Source organism: Leptonychotes weddellii, chromosome 5, assembly GCF_054177405.1.
Source record: "Leptonychotes weddellii isolate Sample4059 chromosome 5, ASM5417740v2, whole genome shotgun sequence".
Taxonomy (NCBI): Eukaryota; Metazoa; Chordata; class Mammalia; order Carnivora; family Phocidae; genus Leptonychotes; species Leptonychotes weddellii.
Window position 1 is genome coordinate 76,225,404 of NC_138373.1, and position 18,131 is coordinate 76,243,534.

The 18,131-nt window shown below is 41.8% G+C and overlaps 1 protein-coding gene and 1 long non-coding RNA gene across 2 annotated transcripts in view; one reads left to right on the forward strand and one right to left on the reverse strand.

The window, feature by feature from the left end:
• Positions 1-11,021, reverse strand: part of DUSP16 (dual specificity phosphatase 16) — a 96,029-nt gene extending 85,008 nt beyond the window's left edge. Inside the window, exon 1 of the mRNA XM_081821240.1 lies at positions 10,917-11,021. The gene's annotated coding sequence lies outside the window, so the exon portion shown is untranslated. The remainder of the gene's footprint in view (positions 1-10,916) is intronic.
• On the forward strand, positions 352-7,631 carry LOC145721729 (uncharacterized). Its single transcript, XR_014145587.1, has 3 exons — positions 352-635; positions 2,763-2,871; positions 5,269-7,631. It is a non-coding gene; the product is annotated as an uncharacterized LOC145721729 (long non-coding RNA).
• Positions 11,022-18,131: the final 7,110 nt, after the last annotated feature.

Below are 18,131 nucleotides of genomic sequence, written 5' to 3' on the forward strand. Positions count from 1 at the left end.
AAAAAAAAACCTCAATGTCAAATTAAGACGTACAACCAAGAAAGAGTAAATAGCAGTTACACTGTTATCAGTGTATAGCTGATCTTTCTGTAAGAAAAATGTAAATAGACATAATAAGTTATAAGAACTGGATGACTTTTCACTTATCAATTCAACAAAGGTTTTTTAAATGGGTAATCCCAGGATTAGGTCAAGAGTGTGGTAAAATAGGCCTCCTCAATGCTGCTGGTGAGAGTATAAATTGGTGTAACTATTCTACAGAGCAATTTGGCAATATGCTTTCCAAAATGCATACCTAGCAATCCTCCTTTAAGAATTTGTCTTAAGGAAATGAGAGTACTATTCTCCGAAAACTTACAAATAAGGATGTTAATTGTAATTTTAAGTAATAGCTAACACTTCTTGCAAATGATCTCATTTAATCCTCACAATTACTATTACCTCCATTTTACAGTGAACTTGTTCAATCACACAGCCAGTGGAAGAACTGCGATCTGAATAACATGTCCTACACATCTAAGCAGAAACAAGATCATAGAGGCCGTATAAGCTATGCCAAAGGGCTTGGACTTTGTTCAAGGCAAGCGGTGAGGAAGCTGCTGGAAGATTTTAAGCAGGAGAAATGACAAGATCAGGTGTGTATTTTGCTGTGTAAACAATGGTTGGGGAAGGAAGACATAAAGCAAGATGAGAGGTGCTTGTACACGCTAGAGAACTAAATATAAATGGAGAGAAGATACATCCAAAAGATGTTACAAAACTAGAATTAAAAGAACCAGTCACCAGTTAGATCTGAACTGTTAAGGGGGAAGGCAGGATCAAGGATGACTCTTGGGACGCCTGGGTGGCTCAGTTGGTTAAGCGTCTGCCTTCAGCTCAGATCGGGCCCCGCATCAGGCTCCCTGCTCAACGTGGAGCCTGCCCCTCCCTCTCCTCTGCCTGCTTCTCCCCCTGCTTGTGCGCTCTCTCTCTCTGTCAAACAAATAAATAAAATCTTAAAAAAAAAAAAAAAGATAACTCTTAAGTTTCTGACTCTAGCAAATGGGTGATGATAATGCTACTTATTTACATCACCAGGGGAAAGATAAGTTGAATTTTAAGCATGTTGAGTTCCAGGTGCCTATGGAACCTCGAGAGGAATAGACTGTTACATTCATGAGTCTGAAGCTCAGAGGCCACGTCTGGGCAGGAGAGAAAGATTTGGGATTCATTAGCCATATTTAGTTTAGTCATGGCCAATGGATGAGGTCATGCAGGGAGAGTGAGAGAAAAAAGATGTTGGGAATCAAGGGAATTACTGATGTTTTAGGAAGAGACAGTCCAAAAGAAGCTCTAGGAAGGCTGAGAAGGAGAAACTAGAAAAGCAGCAAGAAAAGCAGTGGACATAGCTGTTACCAAAAGTCGAGAAAAAAAAAGCACAGAAAGAACTCCACTGAGTTCATGCTCAGAGAAGCCCCGATGGTAAGGTCTAAAAAGTCTTTCTTTGACTTAGCAATAAAGTGACCGTGGATGGGATGGTTTCACTGATGACAGTCTTGCAAAGGCAAGATTGCAGTGAGTTGAAAAGGGAATGAGAAGGAAGAAAATAGAAACAGTGGAACAGAAACTACTCTTTCAAGAAGCTTGACTGTTTTTTGTTTTGCTTTGTTTTGTTTTTTAAGATTTTATTTATTCATTAGAGGAGAGAGAGAACGCAAGCAGAGAAGAGGGAGAAGCAGGCTCCCCATTCAGCAGGGACCCTGATGCGGGATTTGATCCCAGGACTCTGGGATCATGACCTGAGCTGAAGGCTGATGCTTAACCTAATCAGATACCCAGTCGCCCCAAGAAGCTTGACTGTTAAGGAAAAAAGGATCATACCTCGCTACAGACAGACGTAAGACACTTAAAACCTAAAAGATCCTAATGATTTCATAACCAGACTGTTTTGTTTAATCAAACAGTTCATAACAAGCAGGTATTAGAGGAGTGCCCTGAGAAATAAGAATTTCTCTGTTGCAAGCTTGGGGAAGTTGCAGGTGGACTTTTGCTATTCACAGCCCAAACTTTATTTTCAACTTATATAGAGCACGCATTTGGGGGTTTTGTCAGGGCTGTTTGACAAGTCTTTTAATAACTGTGAAATCCAATTTTAAGAATAAAGGAATTTGTGAATTCTGCTTCTTTTCATCTGGTCCTAAAGAAAAATAATTGGAATAAATACAGTGATGTCCTTTTTCTCTGATATAAAGAATAATTTAAAAAATGATGTTTGTTTTTGAAGGCCAGCAATCTTTAAATGGCTTTCCCATTTTCTGAGTAAATACAGGACTCAATGTGCTCCATTTTAAAATTCACAGTGGGGGCGCCTGGGTGGCTCAGTTGGTTAGGTGACTGCCTTCGGCTCAGGTCATGATCCTGGAGTCTCAGGATCGAGTCCCACATCGGGCTCCCTGCTCGGCAGGGAGTCTGCTTCTCCCTCTGACCCTCCCCCGTCTCGTGTTCTCTCTCTCATTCTCTCTCTCTCAAATAAATAAATAAAATCTTTTAAAAAAATAAATAAATAAAATAAAATTCACAGTGGCTTTCTGGACTAAAAATGACAACATTCAATAATAATAACAGTCATGTTTATAAATGTAAACATTTACCTTTAGGAACAATCTTTAACCAGTAACTGAACCTCTTGTTCAATGTTAGCTAAGCTAAACAGCAAGATAGGATATATTGACCAAATAGCAAAATGCTATTTTAACTGAAAAATGCTTTTTAAATTTGTGCAGGGGCACCTGGGTGGCTCAGCATGTTAAACGCCCGACTCTTGATTGCGGCTCATGTCATGATCTCAGGGTCGTAAGATCAAGCCTCACACCCAGGCTCCCGCGGCACTAGGTATGGAGCCTCCTTGAGGTTCTCTCTTCCTCTCCCTGTGCCCCTCCCCCACACACCCATGTGCACCCCTGCTCAAATACACACATTCATACATAAACAAACAAACAAATAAATAAGTTTATTTATTTATTTATGTAAAGCCAGTGTTTGTATTGAAGAAAAAGTTCTAGTCCTCTTTAGGACACCACATCTTAGGAATATCTCAAACCACTACTATAAAGAAACTAGAAATTAAATGGAATTTGAAAATTAATTAATATCACTGTGTTAAGTCAAATGCACAACAATCAACTCTTTTGTACAAGATATATGTTGGGATTTTAATTCTCATGACAACCCTAAGAGTTAGGTATTATTATTACCTGACTTGAGACTGAGAAAGGTTAAGGAGTTGACTCAAAGATACGTAACTAGGAAATGGCAAGTGAGAACACACACCCAAGTTTTCTCACAGGAAGTTTCGTTGAGAAGATAAAAATGCAAAATATAAGTACTTCAAAATAATGGTATAAGCAATGCCACTATCTTAGAATGCTCTTCTGTGATTATTGGTCAAACTTACACAGATACGTGCTTCAAAAGTTGGAACAAATGAGAGCTCTCTGAGCTGGGGAACAGCCAGCCAGCGGCAAATTTCAGCTCTGCCACATACTGGCTATGTGACTTGAAGGAAACTTAGTTTCCTCATCTGTAAAAAGAAGGTAATTAATGCCAACCATCAAGAGCTGTTGTGAAGCTCAAATGAATACCATGTAAAGCACCAAATATAGTGCGTAGCCCACATGGTGAATACTGACTACACACTGATTCCTTCCTCTTTAGGAAAAGCTGTAAGTAGAACTCACTTAGATCTTGAACAATAGATTGAATTGGGATATTAAAAGAGAATGGGGAAGCTCATTCCAGGAAGAGAAAACACACAGTAGGAGACACAGCAGGGAAAATGTGTTTAAAATAGTTTAACTGAAGCAGAACATTTGTATTGAATAGTATATAATAAGCCTGGAAAGCAGTTTGGGACCAGATTACATAGGGCCTCAGCCAAAGAATTTAGCTTTTATATTATAAGTAGCAGGGAATGATGGAAAATGTGGTTCCTTTTTAAAATTATGCTTTATTAGCTTTATTTTCTATTCTAAAGCAATACCTATGCATTACTAAAAGTCTGTAAACTACAGAAATGTGTAAAGAAGAAAGTACAAATCACCTTATTCAATCTTGGGAGAGAGAAATTTTTCTATTGTTATTTTTTTTTTTTAATTTTTTTTTTTATTTATTTGCGAGAGAGAGAATGAGAGACAGAGAGCATGAGAGGGAGGAGGGTCAGAGGGAGAAGCAGACTCCCTGCTGAGCAGGGACCCTGATGCGGGACTCGATCCCGGGACTCCGGGATCATGACCTGAGCCGAAGGCAGTCGCCCAACCAACTGAGCCACCCAGGCGCCCTCTATTGTTATTCTATTATTATATCCTTTGGTGGTATTTTGATTCAGTTTTTCTTTTACTGTGTACATTTGTTATTTTAATACTAATAATGACGTTTATAAATATGCAGGCACGTATTGGAAAACACTAAGCACGTTTACAAAACTCCTTTTTTTATGCAAAGGCTTGCCTCTAAAAAACGTAACTGCATATTTAGGATGGTCAGATGACCAGTATGAGCTCCCTAATGCTGGAAAAAATGAAGTTTCAGTGACACATTTATTGGGTACAGTGTTTGCTTATCTTTATGATGTGTCTTGTCCTATAATTTCAACCTAAGGCTGTAACATTTTTTCCTTTTAATTATAATCTAATGAAGTTATTTAATTTTTCAAAAAATGATTGCTACCATCACACTAAGGATCGCCTCCGGGGGTATTTGGATATCTCTCCTCCAGTTTAAAGATTTGAGCTTGGAAATGGGTGGGATAAGAGTGGGCTTTTAGGTGGCTTAGTCCGACCAAAGCATATCAGAAAGATCTAAGGAAGGGAATCATGGAACAAGAGAGACTATGTTGGGCACTGGCTATAGGTGAGACATACGTCAAAAAGGGCTAAGACTGGTGCGGTGGCAACAGACACAGAACGAAAGCAACAAATACAAGAAATAGTACAGAGAGAGAATTGAGAGGACTTGGTGATTCATGAGCTATGGAGGGTGGAGATGAGTAATGAAAGATGATGCTGAGGTGTCACCTTTGGCAATTTACATAAGATTTCATTGCCACATCTATAAAATGGGGTTAATAAGTGTGCCTTCCTCATAGGGTTGTTGAGAGGATTAAATGGATGACGTCTAAGATGCTTAGCACAATAACTGGAATGTGTTCTCAGAAGTGTTAGCTATTACTGTTTATATAGCTGTTGAGTATAGATGACTGGGTTAATGATGACATTTTTTTTTTTTAAATAGGCTCCACACCCAGCATGGAACCCAACGTGGGGCTTGAACTCATGACCCTGAGCTCAAGACCTGAGCTGAAATCAAGAGTTTGATGCTTAACCGACTGAACCACCCAGGCTCCCTAATAGTGACATTCTTAAAAGAAATAGCAAAGTCAAAGTTGGAGGTCTGATTGGGGTGGGGGAGGTGGATTGAGCTACATTTTAGACATGTCATATTTAGGTTTATGATGGACAGTGAATTAAAAATATTCACAAGAAACGACTGCTGGCCAGTGATATTTTCGACAAGAGGCACATTCTAGGAAGATTTGTGAAAAGCAGACATCTGGAGGATGGATGCCCACCACGAAGTATTACCTGCACCTCTCCCCACAACCTCTATTTATTAGTAGAAATTACCCTAACAATGCACAGCCCCTAAATGGGTTGACTTCCCGGCTGAGCAGCTCTCCAGGCAGGACAAATATGAAAGTAGTGAAGTGCGGAGGCTCTGGGGCCAGATCTGTTTGCTTCCCACCTCTGCCACTTACTACTATCTGATTTCAAGAAAACTAGCACACTAAACTTCTGTTCTCTTATTTACAAAACGGAATAATACAAATTTCCATCTCATTGGATTGATGAGAGGATTACATGAGACTCTTTAAGTGTAGCCCTTTATAAAAGGTTTATAAGATGTGATATAAATATCAAGGATGGCTATTAATCCTGTCTCTCCTAGAGGTTATGAGTTATATTTATATTTCTTATCCATCCATTACGGTGCCAAACACAAGAAGCACTCTCTTCTAACTGCTGATCACTTTGCCCCCTTAACAGTGGTCTTCTGCCTCTCCCCGTGTCTTAGTCCCTTTGGGAACTTTGTTACCTTTGATTGTGTGAAGGCCTTGAATGTCAGGCAGCATCTCTGGGGCAAGATAGTCTGTCCACCTCGGGAGAAACCCACTGTATTAGTTTTCTATTGCTGCTCTAAACAAATTACCACATGCCTTAGTAGCTAAAAACCACAGAGTTGGGTGCTCAACTGACTGAGCCACCCAGGCGCCCCCTACATTTATTTCTTTACCAGAACCTCAACAGCCGTGTTTTCATTTTAGCTCCAATTGATGATTAATGGACAGCAGAGTATGTCTTAAGAAAGACAGGTGAAAAATATCTGGTTGCAAGGCAAAGCATGTAAATATATCAGAGAATGGAATTTTTTTTAAGGGGTAAAAGGCCATCAGTACTATTTTAAGAGTACCAGGAGCTCAAACACTTGTAGCTGAAAAATGGGTAAAACCTCAATACCTTTGAGTTTCCCTCTGAAATTCAGTATTCCTGTCTTTTAAACTCTTTCACCTCCAACACATATAAATGTGCTCAAAATTAATCGTCCAAATGCTCAGTGAAGATAATTTTAAAAAATTTTTCATCATTGATCCTAATTTTCCAGCAGATAGGAGGCTAGCCTTAGTATGGGATTGGCAAAATACTTAACTTGAAAAATGGGATAGGCTAGCACTTTAGCTTTGGGCAGGACACTCAAGAGAAAGCAAGGAGAGAGAGCCAACAAGTATTAAACACCTCTTATTGCCAAACACTGCATTTACATGTATTGTCTCAATTAATTCTCACAACTCCAGTAGGTAGGCATTGTTATCCCCACTTCAAAGATAAAGGAATTGAGGCTTCAAGATGTGAAGAGACTCTTCCACAATCACACGGCTAGAAAGTGGCAGAACTGGGATTACTGTCCAATTCTACATGAGTCAACACCCATTCATCCTCTTCCCACGGCCCTCAACTCCGCTTCCCTGAGTCCCAGTTTCCTCATCTACAAAATGAGAGAGTTGAGTCAGATAATCTCCCAAGGTCCCTCACACTCTTACCGCAGGGCCTCGGTGCTTGGGAGGGGAACGAGGAATTGGGAAGAGGGCTCCGGCACCAGGCCGAATGTCTTTCTCTCTTAAGTGGGAAAGTACTGGGACTCTGTCCTCCTGTACATCTTGATTCCCTGACTTCTGAAAGGAGGCTGTCACTGAGGACCACACTACAAATGATGAGGGGGACTCCCAATGCCCACCACTTAAAAAAAGAAACAAGCTCTCCTTAGTGGAGCTGCTTTTTATGAATTTACATTTTCAAAAGCAAATCCATCAACACTTATTGTTGAGAATCTTACTGTGCCCAACACTGAGTTAAACTGTATGGAGAGGCTCCATAGGGGACAGCAAGGACGTGTAGAGGTAGTCTGTATTCTCAAGAAACTTACAACTAAAAAAGAAAGAAACAACTAGCTGGGGGGGACACAACTCATAAAGCGATTTTCAGAAGACAATGTATAATACAGGACTGAACTGTGTGGTCAAGACAGTATGTACTATAGGAGTCCGGAAACCAGGAGATCAACACAGGCTGCAGTCCTCAGAGAAGGCTCCATGAGAACTGCGGCAAAGACAATGTTCTTTACCTTGCATTCTGCACTAGTCTTCCTTGGCCTTCTCTGTAATTGTGAAATCCTGGTATAAACCTTTCGCATAGTTCAAACATTCTCAGTTTTGGAGGCTACAGTGATGTCCTTCATACCATGTCATCTGAATGTCACTTCATCTTTATTGGCACATTTGGGGGGGTAAAACCCCAAAGGTATGCAAACACCGTCATGGATACTTGCTTCAAGCCATGGGAAGTTTCATGCAAAACCAGTTTCTCAATAGGGCAAATGTTGTGTAAGGTGTAAGAAGCTTGAGAAACCAGTTAAAGGCAAAGCCTGTCACAGCAAGAACCAGATTTGAATGGGGACACTTGCCTGTCTTAGTCACCTCTTAGTCTGCCTCTGGCCCCTTACCTGCGGAGACCCCATGCTTAAACATTTCTTCAACACTTTGGCCCAGAGGTCATAGGACTTTGTCCCATTTGGTAGGAACCTCTTATCTCTATAACAACCACCCCCAATCTGCCCACTCTCATGTGCACTCTACTGATAAGAGACTCTAGGTCTGGGGCGCCTGGGTGGCTCAGTCGTTGAGCGTCTGCCTTCGGCTCAGGTCATGATCCCAGGGTCCTGGGATCGAGTCCCACATCGGGCTCCTTGCTCGGCAGGAAGCCTGCTTCTCCCTCTCCCACTCCCCCTGCTTGTGTTCCTGCTCTCGCTATCTCTCTGTCAAATAAATAAATAAAAATCTTTAAAAAAAAGAGAGACTCTAGGTCTGAAAAATTGGTTCAAAATTCTGGATCCGTCCTCACCCTCGGACAACTAAGTGTGTGTCCCTTTCTCCGAATTCTACCCTAAATATAATCAGGGACTGTGATCCCAAGAGATGGTCTGAGTTGATACAGTAGTCCAGTAGATTAAATATTCACTATATTTACTGTGTATTCCAAAACAATGCTAGACTGAGGGATATTTTCCAAACTAGCTGAAGACACAAAACGAATATACAGGAAATAGTATCTAAGCATACCATATGCTAAATCAAGGGTAACTGTTTCAGAAATGAGAGGAATTAATGAATACAGAAGTAATAAGAGAAAGATATATTGAGGCAGGGTTTAGGACTGACCTTAAATAATGGGAAGAATTTGGATAGTCAGGGAAGATAAATTATGACATTCTAGAAAAGAAAAGTACTCTAACCAAAGGCAAGAGAAGTGGAAGATGTCTTCATGGAAAGCCAAGGTGGTCACTCTGTGCGGAGGAAGGGTGGCAAGAATATGCATAGCAGGAATTCGTGGGAAATGAGATCAGATGGATATGATGAACTCATCAACAGAGTTAGCAAACATTTGTTAAGTGCTGATTAGGTGTCCAGGACTGTACTAGATCTCTTGCACATAATAATAATAGCTTACACCTACTAGAGTTTATAGGGTACCAGGCACTATGTTAAGCACTTTACATATATTATTCAACTTAACCATCACTACAGACCTATGACATACACACTGTTATTATCTCCATTTTACAAAGAAGATGAAGCCCTGAGAGGTTAAGGAACTTGCTCCAGGCCATATGGTTCTTGAGTGAAAAGGCCTGGATTCAAACCAAGGGAGTCAGCTCAAATGTGGGTTCTAAGCACAATACTAACTCGCTTCCACACATATTATCTCATTAAATCCCCATAAAGTTCCCTATGACATAAGCATTATCCCCATTTTACAAATGGGGATCCAAGGCTCCAAGAGTCAGTGAATTATTGACCAAGGTGGTTCTGCTGAGTACAGAGGTGGCATTTGAAAGCAGGCCCACTAATTCCAAGTCCTTTAAACTTTCCATTACAACATAGCTGCCTGGCAGAAAGTTTGTCTAGAATGGGATCAAATTAGGGGAAACTCTAATAGCCAAAAAGGGCAAGAAGCCTCTATGATGGGACAAGTTAAGAACTTCAGGGTTTTTTGTTTTTGTTTTTTTTAAAAGATTTTATTTATTTATTTGACACAGAGAGAGCAAGAGAGGGAACATAAGCAGGGGGAGTGGGAAAGGGAGAAGCAGGCTTCCCACAGAGCGGAGAGCCCGATTGGGGGCTTGATCCCAGGATCCTAGGATCATGACCTGAGCCAAAGGCAGACACTCAACGACTGAGCCACCCAGGGGCTCCAAGAACTTCAGGGTTTTAAACAGACAAGACTTGTTGAATAAAGATAGGTGTAGGCCTGGCACAGGAAACTGAATTGGGGAAAGAGTGGATTTGAGCACTGGATGATAGTAGAGGTGGTAAGGGCCTAAAAATGGGCGTAGGGGAGAGGGGGAGAAGGACAGAAACAATGACCAATATTTGAAGGAAAATCTGATGGTTCTTAGGCAATGAATGGCTGAGGGCCAATGAAAGGAGATTAAGTCAAAGAGGACTTTGCTTCTGGTCTCAATGACTCACTGGACTCTTGACATGGAACCAGAGGTTATAAAAGCAGCTGGTTTGTGGCAAAAAATGAAGGTTGTTTTTGAACATGTTGCAATCTGCTCGGCAGAACAAACGACTGGCACATTCCGGAGAAAATGACCAGTAGACAGTCAGAGAGGTGGGATTGGAGCTCAGGTAGAGAGCCAAAGCTGTCAATCACATTTGACAAATAAGCTATGCAGGACCGCTGAAAGGGCAGACAAGTCAGATTGCAAGGAAAATAGGGTTTTCATAGTCAGAATAAACCAGGAGTCCAGGAGTTGGCAGAGAACAAAAATGCAGCATAACAAAAGAAAGTAGGCCCAAGGGCAAGCAAGCCACAGGTCTGCACAAGTTGTTAGGGCCAAGGCAGAGAGATAAAAGAATTAAAGGGACACAGCAACAAATGAGATCTCACTCCTATCAAGGAGAAATGACCGCTGAATAATTTCCTGTCCTGTTGCTGCTATTTGGGAGTGTTTCCCTATTGCAGGAGCCAACCCAGCCTAACCAAGGGGTGCTTGCAATCCGACCCAGCAGAATAATCAGGAACTTTGCAACAGGGAATATACAATCGACATCAGTATAGGGAGAGAACCAAAGTCACCAAAAAAAGTCCTCTCCACTGGAACGGATGCTTAAAACCGATCACTATGGTAAAATTTAGATTATATATCTTGTACCACAGTAAAAATAGAGGAAGGCGTCTCTCCCGAAAACATAAATGTCTATGGATCCCCCCACCACACACAATTTCCGAAAGCCCATTTAATTTAGCAGCTCTTGGACTTACCCTTCTTTGTCCACGATCTTGATTTCCTTGCCCAAGTTGGTGGCTGTGCTGCTGAGGGAATGAAGGTACTGAAACCAGGAATGTCACAGCTATGCGGCTCTCATGTCCCTTCCGATCTGGAAAGAGAAGGGGAGAGTCAATTATGGTCAGTTTTCAGTGGAAACTCCTCTTCTGGCCTTTCTGCTACCTCTGTCCTTTTTCCAGAACGTGGAGAGCATGATCCATTGGCCATAGCCCCACCCTCTGTGACCTCTTCAGCCTGACAGAATTAAGAAAGTGAGACATAGAGCAACTCAGCCAATACCTGGGAGGGACTGAAGTAAGACAAGAACCCGGGAGTCCCGTGATTTCAGTTCTTGCTTGTTGCTTTTCGGACACTTCCTTTTAAAGTTCTAGGTCCTTTTTAATTGGCTTCACAGACATCACCTCCAAGCCTACACACAATTCCTTTCCTGCGCAGGATACAACCTGGTCCTAGTTTAGGGGTCATCCATAAACCTATATACTCTTGGAAGTAGCTACACAGGGTTCCTCCCCATTTACAAGTAAGGACACAGGGCCCAAGGTTATGGAGTGGCTTGCCCAAGGGCATACACCTGGTTAATTGCAGAACAAGAAGGAGATACTGGCTTTCTAATCCACTCTCTAAATCTCTTTTAGCTAGACAAAGAGGTCCCCGCTGAAATATTTGGAATTCTATTTTTATTAAAGCTTTGCTTTCCCCATGATGAGTCTCCTCTGTTGCCTTTTTCTCAAAAGATGTTTGAAATGCCTGATAATGCCAGATTAGGGGTTCTGAAGAGAATGGTAGCAGCAGGGGTGGAGTGGGGGAGTGCACTGGTTACCCACAAAACCATCTCAGACTACCTACTATGTTGTGGCTAAAACTCAGATCCCTGCCCTCCCTCAGCCCTCGTACCGCAGAGCCTCGGAAGCGGCCCCTGTGTGCTAGGGCGAAGTCATTTCTGCCATTGCCCCATAGTGACCTTGATCTCTGCCTCTGAAATCCTTGATTACCAAAGTCAACAGGCGGCTGGTTGGCTTGGGAGGGGCCCTCCAAGGCTATGGCAAGATAGAAGAATGACAGTTCAGCTCATCATAAACAGATTTATCAGGCAAACTTCAGGAAAAACTGGTTGCTCGAGCTTGCCACCTCAAGAAAAATAGTTTTGTGTAAAGCTTGACATGACGTGAAATGGACGTACACAAGTTGCTCCATTGCCACACTCATTTTGGGAGTTCTTTGGGAGTCACTTCACACAAAAAGATCTCTTCTCCCTCCCCCGCCCCCCACCCCCGGAGATAATTCAAGCTATAAAGTTAACCAGAGAAATGGATTACCTATTTTCATCAAGCCTATAAATCTTGTCTATGGCCATTTCCTGAAAATGCAGGAACTCAAGGTTAGAACTTGAAAGTTACAGTCGTATGTTCATAAAATAATAGAGCTGTATGGGATGTGGAAGTCATCCAATCCAGCCCCTAATTTTGCAGATGAGGAAACTGAAGTTTTCCACTGTTAGGATTTTGTACTTCTACTAGGCAGCCTAAGATCACACTCATGTCTATATAAACCAAAACTGCAGTTGGCTCCAAGGAGCTAGCGGTTGACATAAAACCCATGGTGCTTGTCATGTACACACTACTCAGCTAGATTTTCCCCACCCCAACTTTATACCATAAATTTCCTAAAATTTTGTTCAGGAGTTTACATTTTCCCTTTCCATTCCTTTTTAAAATTTATTTATTTTTATTTATTTATTTATTCTTTCAGTTTTAACTCCATATTCCAGCCTATGGTTTGAATTTTGGTTCTGTCCTGAGTTTCCTAAGGGTGTTTGGGAAAGGGGAAGATCATTTGCTAATATGCACTTTGCAGTGTGCTTGCCATCTCATATTTAATAGCTAAATTGTTCTAAATAAAACTATAAAAAGCATTTAATTTGGAATTCTCCCACCTTGTTTTTTTAGATCCTCAAGGAAGATGGACAATTTTTCTCCCTTATTTCTTGAAGGAGCTCTAGAATGGGCCTTTCCTCCACAGGGCAGAAGAACATTCTCACAGCTTATATCTTATCATGAACTGGTGTGCCCAGGGGAATGCAAGGAAAGGCCACCCTCTCAACTCCAGAGTGGAGGAGTCTTTTTTATGTCCAATTTGATGTATCATTTAATGATTTATCTTCCATTAGCCATGAAAGCTGGAGGAGGCAAGAAATTTAGGAGTAGGGAGGAAAGGAAGGATTACCTAATCTCTTCTGTCCTCAAAAGGGTTGTCTGTTGTATGCAAAAGGAGAATTAACTTGAGTGAAATACTGAGATCACTTTATATACTGTAAACAGCCAGAAACCTAAGAATTAGCCCTTACTTCTTCCTCTCCTTCATCCTCCATCTTTAATAATAAGAATGGCTAAGGGCGCCTGGGTGGCTCAGTTGGTTAAGCGACTGCCTTCAGCTCAGGTCATGATCCCAGGGTCCTGGGATCGAGTCCCGCATCGGGCTCCCTGCTCTGCGGGGAGCCTGCTTCTCCCTCTCCCACTCCCCCTGCTTGTGTTCCCTCTCTCGCTGTGTCTCTCTCTGTCAAATAAATAAATAAAAATAAAATCTTTAAAAAAAAAAAAAAAGAATGGCTAAGATTTATCAGGCACTTGCTATGTGCCAGATACTGTGCTAAGTATTTTGCAAGCCTGACTAATTTAATCTTCACAACAGTTATCATGATTTTTTTTTAAGATTTTATTTATTTATTTGACAGAGAAAGAGAGAGCACAAGCAGGGTGAGTGGCAGGCAGAGGGAGAGGGAGAAGCAGGCTCCCCGCTGAGCAGAGAGCCCAATGTGGGGCTCGATCCCAGGACCCTGGGACCATGACCTGAGCTGAAGGCAGACACTTAACTGACTGAGCCACCCAGACGCCCCAACAGTTATCATGATTTAACAGACCACTCACTTGAACTCACATATTTAGCAATGGTAGGGCCAGATTCATACCCAGGTTATTGTGACTCCAGATCCCCAAAGCTTACCCACTATAAGTTTAGTCCAGGTTCTCTGGGAGAGCCATCAAACTATAATGTAGGTTTGACCCTATGAATCATGGAGGAAGGAAGGAAGGAAGGAAGGAAGGAAGGAAGGAAGGAAGGAAGGAAGGAAGGAAGGGAGGGAGGGAGGGAGGGAGTGGGGAGGGAGGGAGGAAGAGGTGAGAGAAGGAAGGTTAGTTAGGTGGAAAAATCTTAGACTGCGGTTCAGTTCTAAGAAAGTTCAGCAAAGCTGATGGAACATCTGGAGCTAAAATGTCTTACAGAAAAGTCCCACATTTCCCAGGAATGGGCCTGCCTTAGTATCCCTCCCATACTCAGTAATAAAGCAGCCTGCCTGGAAGCATGACCTCGGCAAGAAGCAGTGATGGACTTCAGAGCACAGAAGCTGGGTTTCTCAGTCAATTTTGATTCTTTCTGAGAGGTGCATTTTCTTTTTTAAAAAAGATTTATTTATTTTTTATTATTTTAGAGGAGGGAGGGGGCGGGGGGGGAGAAAATCTCAAGCAGACCCCCCAATGAGCACAGAGCCCAAAGTGGGGCTCAATCTCATGCCCCTGAGATCATGGCCCTGAGATCATGACCTGAACCGAAATCAAGAGTCGGATGCTTAACCACCTGAGCCCCCCAGGCACCCCTGAGGGTACATTCTCATTGTTACCTTATTATGTGACACTATCTCTTCAAGCAAATCTGCTGATTTTGTCTTCAACAGATGTCTCTACCTACTTCCTTAGTTCAGGCTTCTGTCATTGCTTACCTAGACAATTCCAGGAATGCTTTAAATTATTTCCCTACCTCCAGTCTCAATACCCTTAAAACATTTTTCTGCAAGGCTACCAGGATGATCCATTATATAAATGCAGCTATGTCAAAACCTAGTTCAAGAAGCTAGGTAGAAACTTCTTTTTGTTAATCTTAGGATAGGTATGATGATCCTCTAACATATAAATGACAAGAATCCCACCAGCTTTCATTAATTAGGCTAATTTCAAAATTGTCTTATATTTTTTGGTTAAGGTCATTATCGTGATATTTATATATAGGGCTATTCCAGTTACCATATATCATTCATCTGTTTAAAAACTCTTCAAACATTTTTAAGATAAAACCCAAGTTTTTGATGATGGTGTACCAGGACCCCCAGGACCTGGCCAGTCCTTACTTCTCCAACATCATTCCAGCCATTCCTTACCTGGAATTCAGTGCTCCAAAAATAGAGTACTGAATTATTTTTTAAGATTTTATTTATTGGGGCGCCTGGGTGGTTCAGTCATTGGGCGTCTGCCTTCGGCTCAGGTCATGATCCCAGGGTCCTGGGATCGAGCCCCACATTGGGCTCCCTGCTCAGTGGGGAATCTGCTTCTCCCTCTCCCACCTCCCCTGCTTGTGTTCCTTCTCTCACTGAGTCTCTCTCTGTCAAATAAATCTTAAAAAAAAAAAAAAGATTTATTTATTAGAGAGAGAGAGAGCACCAGCAGGGGGAGGAGCAGAGGGAGAGGGAGAAGCAGACTCCCCGCTGAGCAGGGAGCCCTATGCTGAGGCTTGATCCAGGGACTCTGGGATCATGACCTGAGCTGAAGACAGATGCTTAACCGACTGAGCCACAAAGGCACCCCAAACTACTGAATTTTTTGTAGCTCCTGCTATTCTGTATCACATATCCATGCCTTTGCTTATACTCTTCCCTCCATCTAGGATGCTATTCTCTCTTCTCCTCCTCTCCCTTTTGTGCCTATTTGAATCCCATTCTAGATTTGGCTCAGCTGCCATCTCCTTGGGGGAGCTTTCCATGGCTCATACACACCCCAACTCAAAGATCATTTGGTCCAATTTCTAGCCCAATTCAGGAATTTTATCTAAGGCATCCAGGCAGAGAAAGTCATCAGAGGGAGAGCTCATGGCTTCCCAAGGCAATTGGCTTTGGCCCGCACTCATGGTCACATAAACCAGTCAAAGCCACCTCTTGTTTTGTTTCATGAGGCAGTCTGTTCCTGCTTCCCTAGTTCTTGTGTGAATGGTGGTTAAAATAGGACCCACCTGAAGTTTCAAGATGAATGGCAGTCAGATTTTGGAAGCCTAACTGGGAAATTCTCTTGGCAGGTCCTGTAGAGGTGATCTCTAGCTTTGAATTTCCAGATCTTGTTGAGGGGGGCGGGCAGAGGGGTGGTGGAAATGATGAGGAAGAAAGACAACTCTTGCCAACATGCCATTTGTCATTTCCTTCTGGTTGTAATTTCTGAACTTTCTGGCTTTGTATTTCTGAACCCCCTATCTGTAACTCACAGGTGTTTCAAGAGACCTTCAGAATGTCTGTGGCCTTCAAGAGGGAGGATGTAGCCTATGGTAAACCACATAAGAGATAGAATTCGACCATAGTGACTGCAGTTGCTAAGTTTTCAAATGTTGCCTTAGTGCTTTTTGGTAAATCTCTCTTCTTCCAAGACTGAAAAGTTGCATCTCTAAATACTTAGAAGGGAGATATCCTGGTATGGAGGAGAAGATAGTGAACAACGGCTGATTCTGGGACCCTACAATTATTGGGATTGTGGGGTGAGAAGCATGATGAACATGAGCTTTCTTTATCCACATTCTAGCACAGACCTAGTGTTTCCAATCTGCAATAGGTACTGCCTGATGTCATGCATTTTAGAGGGTTCAGTATGGTGGCTGAGTAAACACCGGGATATCGTTAAGTAGTTTCAGCCGAAAGTTTATTTATACAAGAAAAGATATAATATATATGATCAAATCAGAAAAATTGATATGAATCAATGTTGTTTACACTGCAATATTAGAAATGAAAACAATAAAAATCATACGGGCTATTAAGAATCATTAGATTATCTTACCAGCCATTGTTACTCAGTACAGAGCATACAGTTACACTTCTTTTTTTCTTTTTCTTTTTTTTTAAGATTTTATTTTTTCATTTGACAGAGAGAGAGAGCACAAGCAGGAGGAGCAGAAGAGGGAGAGGGAGAAGCAGACTCCCTGCTGAGCAGGGAGCCCAATGTGGGGCTTGATCCCAGGACCCTGGGATCATGACCTGAGCCAAAGGCAGACGCTTAACTGACTGAGCCACCCAGGCACCCCTACAGTTACATTTCTTATTGGCACTTGAGTGTAGATCATCTGGAAATATAAATATGAAAATAGAGTGATGAAAGGAAATTGGTTCTGTTAGAATTTTAAAATTTTAATTTAACTTAACTTTTTTAAAAGACTTTCTTGGGGCACCTGGGTGGCTCAGATGGTTAAGCGTCTGCCTTCAACTCAGGTCATGATCTCCAGGTCCTGGGATCGAGCCCCACGTCAGGCTCCCAGCTCAGCGGGGAGTCTGCTTCTCCCTCTCCCTCTGCCTCTCCCCCTCCTTGTGTGCTCTCTCCCTCTCTCTCTAATGAATAAATAAAATCTTTAAATAAAAAAAAAAACTTTCTTTTTCTACAGCAGTTTTAGATTTACAACAAAATTGAGAGGAAGGTACAGAGATTTCCCATATATTCCCAGCCCTCACACATTCATTACTTCTCCCATTATCATCACTCACCAGAACGGTTCATTTTTCACCAAGGACAAATGTACTTGACACATCATAATCACCTAACTGCCATACTTTACCTCAGGGTTCACTCTTGGTATTGTACAGTCTATGAGTTTTGACAAATGTTTAATGACATATATCAATCATTATAATATCATACAGAGTATTTGCACTGCGTTAAAGCCATTAGGTTTTTAAAATGTATTCTAAAGCTACTACTAAAACCATTGATATACTGCTGAAATAGGCAGATCAATGGAAAGAGGTAGATGGTCTGGAAATGGACCCAAGCGCAAACAAAATAAGTTTTATGATAAAAGGAACATTCCAAATCAATAGGAAAAATATTCCATAAATGCTGTTGGGATAAGTGGTTAGTTTTTTATTTATTTTTTTAAAAGATTTTATTTTTTATTTAACTGAGAGAGAGACAGAGCACAAGCAGGGGGAGCAGGAGAGGGAGAAGCAGGCTCCCCACTGAGCAGGGAGCCTGATGTGGGGCTCAATCCCAGGACCCCGGGATCATGACCAGAGCCAAAGGTAGACGCTTAACCAACTGAGCCACCCAGGCACCCCAAGTGGTTAGTTTTTTAGAAAAAATAAAAATAGAGCTGTATTTTTCTCTGAACATCCA